Below are 9416 nucleotides of genomic sequence, written 5' to 3'. Positions count from 1 at the left end.
ATAGGAAAAAATCTGTCTTAACTGATATAGAGCTGGAAAGTCAATCAGTCATTAATTCACGCCATAAATCACTCCCAATTAAGCCAGATCAGCCCTAAATAGCTTGAATTAAATTTATTACGCGTTCATCTTTCTTTGGGTCAAGCTTGGAATGTCCTGCGTTAGAATTAACCCAAATCTCTTGAATCAGCCCATTAAGTGCTTCTTTGATCTTCTTGGATCTTGCTCTTGTAATTGGCCCAACTGGAACATGCAATGGATCCTTGAATGCTTGTTGATTCTCATCAAGCAGGCCCCATATATTGACTGCAAATCCTAAAAGCAGTTCATGCCTAATTTATGAGGACAATGTAATAAAGAGAAAATTCTTTCAATTGCCAAAAAAGAAACCAGCCTACCTCCCAAATTTGTTCATCTGTATACTCTTCTAGTGGATCCAGATTGCTTCTTACAGACCCTTCAAACATGGTTGGATCCTGAGGGATAATGCTTAGTCTAGATCGCAAATCATGTAGTCCAAGAAAGGAAATGTTGATCCATCTATCATTATCTGACCAGCAGCAGGTTCAACAATCCGAAAAAGTGCTTGTATGAGAGTTGATTTACGACTACCCGTTCACCCTACAATGCCAGTTTCTGTCCTCCAGGGAAGGTACATGTGAGGCCGAGTAATACAAGTGGCATGTGTGGGGCATACCGTACCTACATTGCACCTTAAGCATTAATTTATATACATATAACAAACGTCATAGTCATAAACAACCCTATACATAATACACACACACATATATATAATTTTATTTGGTGATAAAAGCTAAGAACTGACTTGGAGATCACGAATATCAATTTCTCCATGTGATGACCAGAAATGATCTGGAAGACTTTCTTCTATCACAAGTGGCGGCTTGCTTGGGATACTAGTGTATTGAAAAATTCTCTCTACTGATATAATTTTGTTCTACACTTGGCAAAGATTCCACATTACCAACATTTGCAACATGTTTAAATTAAGTCCATATGTCACAGATAAGCCTGCAATGCCTTCAGGAGATAGGAAAGCAAAGAAACAAAAAAGAAAGACAATTAGAAAAGTATGGTTTGAGTTCTTTTACTGATTCAATCAAGAGCAAGGACTGTTAGTAGGACACTAGATGGTAAATACTAGCCTGGATCAATGTCTCCCTCGGGAATAGAGACTAAGGAAACCAAGGAGAAAACAAATGTGATAGAAGATAACATATCCAAGTGGAAGCACAAGCCCTCCATTGCACCAGCAATATTGAACCTTGGCCGAGAATTTGCATCTGCTAGTTTCATAATTTTGTCCCTAAATCTTGATTCTTCATCAAAGCTCCTGATGGTTGTTGCACCTGAAATTGTTTCAGAAAAATGTTGTATCACTGGAGCTTTGCACACTCCAACTAACCTTGATAACTCTTGTGCAGATGGTAAGTAATATTTCTGCATGATTAAAATTTTGTGAGAACAATTCTCTCCACAAGAAAATATGACAATAATACACTGTAATATTACAATGGGAGTTGGGTTTTGATGAGGATTATAATTAGTAGATCTTTCATAGTTCAAACCCAAAAATATCTGAAAATTGAAGTGTAAAAAAAGGGCACAGAAATATACAATCTAGCAACTTGGCAAACATCTATCTTAAGGAAACACATTGTTCAACAGGTATTCAATTATCTAGAAACTCGTTGTATTTTCTTGTCAAAATGACAGCAACTGTCAGCATACAGTTAAAACATTTAATCTACGAGATCTTGTAGCATGTACAAAGCACAAATTGTAAAACAAATGTAGCATGATAACAAATGGTAATGTTGTTTATGCAGTCTGAGATGCCATGTGATCAAGCCATTTTTCAGTAATTCTTAAGTCAATATTATGACAAAGACAGATGGTAGGCCTGATACCAGATACTGGTTGCAATCACTGGAATAAAAACAATGAAAACCTGCCATGCAACCTGAGACATTACTGCAATAATTCCAAGGAGCTGGATCATCGAGAAGGCAAATGACGCAACTTGATATGGAATTTTCAAATCCACTGCACTTTGGTCTGTAGAAGCCTGCAAGGAAACATACAGTTAATTTAATAATTATATTTAAACCTATTATATTTACCTGAAAGATTGTTTATGTTTCTGTGTGCGAATGTGTGAGTATGTGAGTGAGAGAGAGATAAGAAGAAGAAGAAGAAATAATTGCTTAAAATGGACAAAGAAATTTATTTAAAAAGTTGCAAACTAAGCCAGAAGCACCCAAAAAAGAAACATCAAACACAATTTTCTACTTACTCTACTGAAGATTCGTCCACTTGGAGTGGCATCAAAAAATGACATGGTTGCATGGAAAATGCAGTAGTGCATCTTACTGAAGAGTTGACTGGCAGTCTTGTACCCAGCTGTTCCAAGAAGCATGGATCTCACAAGGATGCAAAAAGAACTTCCAATGGCCAATGAAACATAGACAATCATTAGGGTAGAGCTACTAACTGCAGGTTTCACGTCTTGTGAGACAGGAGTTGCCCAGGCCATCCAATAATTGCTTCCAATTTGAAGGACCTAAAAGAGAACTTGTGCCAGCAATATAAATGGCACAAGATCTCCTCCATATGCCATAGTGATATATTTCCAATGGACTGATAGCCCAACTTTACCTTTCTCTTTCTCTTCTTCTTGGATAAGCTGTTCATTTGACCCAATTAAATCATCTGCTTTACCATTTTGAACATCTTTATCTTCCTAGTTCTGCACAACCCCATTAGTACTAGCCAAATTTCCAGCTTCCTTGCTTATACTTCCAGAAACTGGCCCTGCCACGGTGGAATCAAGTGCTGACAAAGCTTTCTCATGTGCTCCCACAAATTCCATAAAATCAGTTCCTGAATTGAGAATATCATTGTACTTTCCAGCTTGAGTAATCCTACCGTCTTTCATGACCTAAAAACAAGTTATAACTTTTAAGTTAATTTCACAAATAGAGAAGAGGGTAATTGAGTTCAGAAATGGAAGGCTAGAAAGAAGCTAAATTTGAATAGCTCACCCAGATAAGATCAGCAGCAGGTAAGAACTCCACTTGATGAGTAACATAAACAACTGTTTTTGACCTCATAAGACCAAGCAAACATTCCTGCCACATGGCAGTACATATAGTTTAAAAGAAGTTATGTAACAAATGTAGAAAACAAAACTAACAAATTGCAATGCTACTTCATGAATTTTGGAGTACCTCAACAGACACAGAAAACCATTTTCAAACGTGTAAATCAACAAATTTATGTACAACATAGTCAATAAGGTCTAACTCAAATGACACTTCCTTCTCGCATTGAAATGGATGGAGGATGAGGTCATGAGTTCAAAACCCACTATATGCTTGTTTACTTATCAATATTATAATACTAAAACAACAATATTTACATATTAATTGTAAATAAAACTCATTTAAACACTGAATACAATAGGTTAGGAAATTAAATTACCTTAAATAGGTGGGATCCTGTATGAGCATCAACAGCACTAAAAGGATCATCAAACAAATAGATATCAGCATCTTGGTACAAAGCACGTGCAATTTGGATCCTTTGCTTCCACCCACCACTCAAATTGATTCCTCTCTCACCGATGACTGTTTGATCACCAAATGGGAAAATTTCAAGGTCCTCCTTCAAGGAACATGCTTCAACGACCTTCTCATACTTTTCTCTTTCCATCTTCCTACCAAACAATAAGTTCTCTTCAATCATGCCACTTTGTATCCAAGGTGACTGAGCAACATATGCCTTTGTCCCACACAACTTAACAGTCCCAGATATCTTGGGTACTTCTCCCAGGATACAGGAAAGCAAACTTGACTTGCCTGAGCCAATAGTCCCACAAACAGCAACCCTCATGCCTTGTTGCACTTTCAAACTTATATTTTTTAATGTTGGACTCGAGGATGATAAATCCCATGAGAATTTCCCGTTAATAATCTCTATTGCTGTGTCAGAACTACCTCTTGGAAGCATCTCTATCACATCAGGCTCCAAGTCATCAAGGTGAAGGAAGGATGCAATTTGATTTAGGGACACTTTAGTTTGAGCTACCATTGAGATTGTGTCGGGAAGATTATAGATGGGCTCCTGAAGAATCCTAAACGTTGCAAGTGCAGATAAGAGCTTTCCTGACTCAAGTGGGATCCCTATCAACATGCAAGAACCAAAAGTGACCACAGACACAAATGTGGGGGCACCCCAGAAAACAAAAGAGGTCATTGCTGAAGTGTAAACATACTTCTTCAACCACCCTGCCTTGGTCTTCCTCAGCTCCATGATTTTAGCCAGAAACTTCATCTCCCATCCCTGAAGCTTTAAAATTCTCATGCTCATTAAAATCTCCAACATCACCTTCATCCTTTTTTCTTTTGATTCCATTATCTTGTCCTGAAACTTCTCTTGTAATTTTCCCAAAGGAACATTAGCCAACATAACAAGTACGATTGCAACCAAAGCCGCAATTGAGGCAATTCCAAGATTTCTATACAAAATCAACAATGCAATAACAACTCGAACAAGAACCATCCATGTTTCGTGCATATACCAACTGAAATCACCAACTCTGTCAGCATCAACAATCATGAAATTGATGATCTCTCCACTAGTGTGGCCCTGCTTTGACTGGCTTGAAAGGGTCAGAACTTTACTTTAGATCATTACAATCAATACTGATCGGACCCAAATTCCAACCCGCTGAATCCTAAAGAACCAGTGCCTCTGTGCGAGGCATTCCACAAGTTTTGCAGCAAAAAACACTGAAACCAGAACATAGCCATCATTTTTGAAGTTCCGTCGCCCATTGAGGTATTGAACAAAAGTATCAATAATATATGGTCCAACATAGGAAGCCAATGTGTTCATAATCACAAGAAAGGCTGTCAAGAGAATCTCATTCCACACCGAGAAGATTAATGCCTTTGTCAGCTTCAGTGTTGTCACTCCATTAATTGTAACACACTCTGCCACAAGCTTATTTTTAAAAGTTGGAAAGGCCCCAAACACACTATCACTAGGACAAAGTTGAGGAACATCCTCAAGGTCTAATGTCTTCTTATTGCCAATTGCAATTAAAGGACCCATTTAAGAGAAAGTAAGAATGCTGAAAAATCCAGCATTCAAATAAGGGGTTACATTTTCACTCCCCTTCGACTTATTTGACTCTGCTTCATTACTAGCACTAGAATCCCCATTGAAAAGAGGTTCTTCAAGAGGGGTATCTTCACCCTCGTTCTTCCCCAAAAACCCAACATAACAGAAAAACAAACCCAAAATGACAGAGACAACATCGGAAACTGAATTTTGAACTGGTAAACTAACATGTTTTCTACAAAGGACTACATCAATGAAATGGCAATAACAAGAAATGCAGAGATAGAAATCCCACCAAACTCTCAATGAAAAAGGGTACTTTGATTCAGCTGAATTGAACAATTGAATACGCAAGTAAACACAAAGTGAACCCCAAGCAAGTGTTCTAAGCGCTAAATCCAAAAGGGTCACTAACCCTTCATCAGACCAACCATTTCCATATCAATAAAAGTAACTCAATAAGCACAACACTAGACTAAACAAAGAAACACCCAAACAACAAATTTGAGCCTGTTTATAGTACAAACACCTGATGTTCTTAAACCTTCCATTTGGACCTTCACTATGACCCACCTTGAATTTGTTGCACACCCATGAGATAAACAACATAAATAACAAAACCAGGTGTAAAGAACCAGAAACCCCACGTAGGAAAACTAGTTTCATGAGAAAATCAGTACCTGAGTGCATGAGTGAAGAGTAGTAGTGTGAGAACAAGATTGACATACCGTGCTTTGAAGATTCAACAGGTTCCATAATTTGTGGAGCTTCTGTGGGGTATTTCTACATAAAAATGATATGTCCACAATACTTTCACAATATTTTCACAACAAATCCTTACTGGTTGTTATTGTTGGGGCAAAAAAGTAATTTTTGTATTAGGTTCAAATTTGATCTAATAACAACTAATCATCTGTGATTTGTTGTAAAAATATTGTAGACTTAGAATTTCTCATTTCTACAAAAGATGATGGGCGTGCAAGACTATAAATATGTTTTAAATATGTTTGTTGTAAATCTGTGATTTGTTGGATGGATTCTATAAATATGTTTTAAGTTTAAAGATATCATGGTATTTATAAAACTATAATCCAAAACGAGAGATTGAGATAGAGAGAGAATCTAAACTGGCTTTCCTTGGATTATTGAGATGGATTCATGCACTGGATACTGACATGAATGGCTGCAACCGCAGGTTGACTTTTCTTTTCTCTGTGATTGAAACATTTACACTCTTTAAGGAATTTTCAACTTTGTCTTTCTTTGTAAAGTCGAAAGGAAAATAAAAATGGCAGAAAAAAAATCAGTGATTTTAAAATGAAAAAATAAAAACACACTGATAGAAAAATCATCCTGGAGTTCCGTAAAGGACCAAACTTTTTGTTCTTTGAATATCTGTGCTGGACATAAGTCACATAGCTGTGTGTGTGACAAAATCATTTACTCTTAACATAAAGATTAAGAAAAATTTAAGATTCTCAAACATTAATTGTTAATCAATAAATCTAGAAGTGACTCAGTACTTGTAAGTAAGATTTACAATCACATTTTTATATTCACATCTTTATAGTCCACGCCTCTGCTCCATGGACTAAGTTTCAGCAGATGATACCTGTGGAGGAACAAATTTCTCCCTTAGAAGGTATTGTCCACTTTGGGAATGGGCCGAGGAGACTGATGCCACCCTCACGGATTTGCTCAATCCCACATCGGGGAGAGACACCTCCCACTCATGCCTTATAAGCACTTGGTAAGATTATTACAGATTTTTACAATACAAAAATTATAATTATTACATGCCAAAACAACAGAGCAAATAGAAACCAAACCAATTCCTAACCTTATCATTTTCGAGCCTGCATGGTAGTTTTGAAGTTTGTCCATCTTATGGCAAGATAGTCTGCTAGGTTTAAGGGCTAGGAAATCAATAGAGAATAAATTGATCAGTCCCTTTATTTTTCTTTTTTCTTTTTTTTTTATTTTTTTTTTATCTGTGATAGAATTCTACTTTAAAACTTGGGCTCTTCCCCCCCACACCCACACTCACACCCCACAAAAAACTTGTACCCGTGGGGGTGACCTATTTGAGTAAAGTATGAAGCATCCGAAGAGGTTTCGGGTTTTGAAGGAGAGAGAGAGAGAGAGCAACAATGGTGAGTTGAATTAAATGGGGAATGTGAAAAGAGTTTCAAAAGTAATGTAACGAAAAGAGAGACATTGTTTGATTGTTTGAACGCCACTCTTTGGAATTTATGGTAAACCAAAAAACGGTGTTGTTTTCATGATTAGAACGACAAGTGCAATTTTTTTTTTTTGGTGGTTGATAAGTGCAATTTATTTAAGGAAGATCGGTAATTAAAAAGGATTTTAAAAAAAATTTATGAAAATTTAGAAAGAATTTGAGGAGATAATAATGTAAATGTCAACGGAAAAATGTGATCTCAAATATGGAAGTTATACCATTCAAATGTTTCAAGAGAAATATTCAGCAAAAAAAAAAAAAAAATGTTTCAAGAGAAATATTCAGCAAAAAAAAAAAAAAAAAATGTTTCAAGAGAAATGTTAGGTCTATAACATTAATTTTAAGTGACAAGTTGTTATTAGTTGTTACAAGTAACCAAAAAAGTAATTTAAGTTGTCAATTTAAATTAGAATCAATAATAACTTATTACTTAAAATTTGTTTGAAAAGTGTTATAAAAATATTGTGAACGTATTTCTTAATGTTTCAATGATTTTTTTTTCTTTTGCATCTATATTGGAACGTTTCATTCAAATTTAAATGCTATATATAATTTCCATCATTTTTAAGTCTAAAAATGTGAAAATTTTAATAGAAGAAGTTTTTTTTTTTTTTTTCTTCTTTTTTTAGGAAAAGTTAATAGAAGAAGTTAATAGTGTACATTTCTTGAAAATAAAATAGTGTATTTATTGTTGACACATGGTAATAAGTAGTCAACAAAATTGACACATACAATTGAGTTGTAGCACATGGCATTGTCTATCCTAATCATAAAATGCTAGATTCTAAAATGTGTCAAGTACCAGAAGCTCCAAACTTAACAAATGGTGTTTGAGAATGTAAAATAGGTTTTCTTTTTCATCCCCAGATGCTAGAGTTCTTAGCATTGTCTTCAGTAACTATATATTGTATATTAGATTAGATTAAATGATAGATATATTGATGATGATTTTTTCTAATGAGAATATATTGATGATATTGATATTGATTTGAATTCAGGTTTTCCATTAAAAGGTTGATATGATATGTTTGCTTTCACTAAGTTTTTTTTTTTTTTTTTTTTCCTTTTCATTTTTTATTATCTTATAGTTCAATTTTGATGATGATGGATGGTAGTGCATCTTTTCACCGTGGAGATGTAGACTCCCAAACTATAATTAAAATGACTTACTATCATAATTCATACCCACCATGCACACCTTGGGGGTAGGGGGGGGGGGGGACACTGGTTTTCCTTTCATACAATTAAGGGCATGTGTCACCATTTTAGGGTGGTTGTATCCTAAAGGCATCGACAAATTGGCAACTCTATGGGGGATACATAGAGTGTTAAATGCCCACTATGTCGTGGATGAGGTTAAATGTAAGTTTCAAAATGGGGTGTCTACAACAAGCATGTTTCAACAAAATCATATTGTAGATTGCAGCAATTTCGTTCAAGCGATGGTCCTTCCACTCAACCCAAATTCTCATAGTCAATTTAATTTTTCCACTTTCAAACAACTATATCTCATTCATTTCAAATCCAAATTGGGTGATCAATGTCAATTGTGAAGTTTTGAATGTTTACTTTCCAATGAAACAAGTATCACTCAAAAATTAATTATAGTGGAAAAAATATTGGAAAAAGATCATCAAGTTCTCATATTTGATTATGTTGAAAGTAAGTCCTTTTTTAATAGCTTTTGATCCATAATTAATCATAATACATTTTTATTGATACAACCCTATTTTGACATATTTTATCATTTGGATTTGTAAAAACATCTTTGTACCATAAAAAAATTGATAATGTAATAACTTGAAAAAAATATAAGGCAATAAGCAAATACCAAATTTAATTTGCTTGCTTACGTGCCAATAGATAACTTATTGATTCTTAACCTGACCACTTTTCACTAAGCTCCATCACCATTGGATTTTAGCCAACCATTTTAAGGGGGAGAGATTTTCAGATGACAACTCGAAGTCTCATTGAACTACTTCTTTCTAAGTTAAAAAAGTTGGTTAAATAGATTATAAGTAGT

General features: G+C 35.1%; 1 pseudogene; it reads right to left on the bottom strand.

The window, feature by feature from the left end:
* The window catches only part of LOC142641691 (ABC transporter C family member 3-like), an 11892-nt pseudogene extending 6054 nt beyond the window's left edge, over positions 1-5838 (bottom strand).
* Positions 5839-9416: the final 3578 nt, after the last annotated feature.

Source organism: Castanea sativa, chromosome 6, assembly GCF_040712315.1.
Source record: "Castanea sativa cultivar Marrone di Chiusa Pesio chromosome 6, ASM4071231v1".
Classification (NCBI taxonomy): Eukaryota; Viridiplantae; Streptophyta; class Magnoliopsida; order Fagales; family Fagaceae; genus Castanea; species Castanea sativa.
The sequence above is the reverse complement of the archived record's forward strand: the minus strand, read 5'-3'. Positions and strand labels throughout refer to the sequence as shown.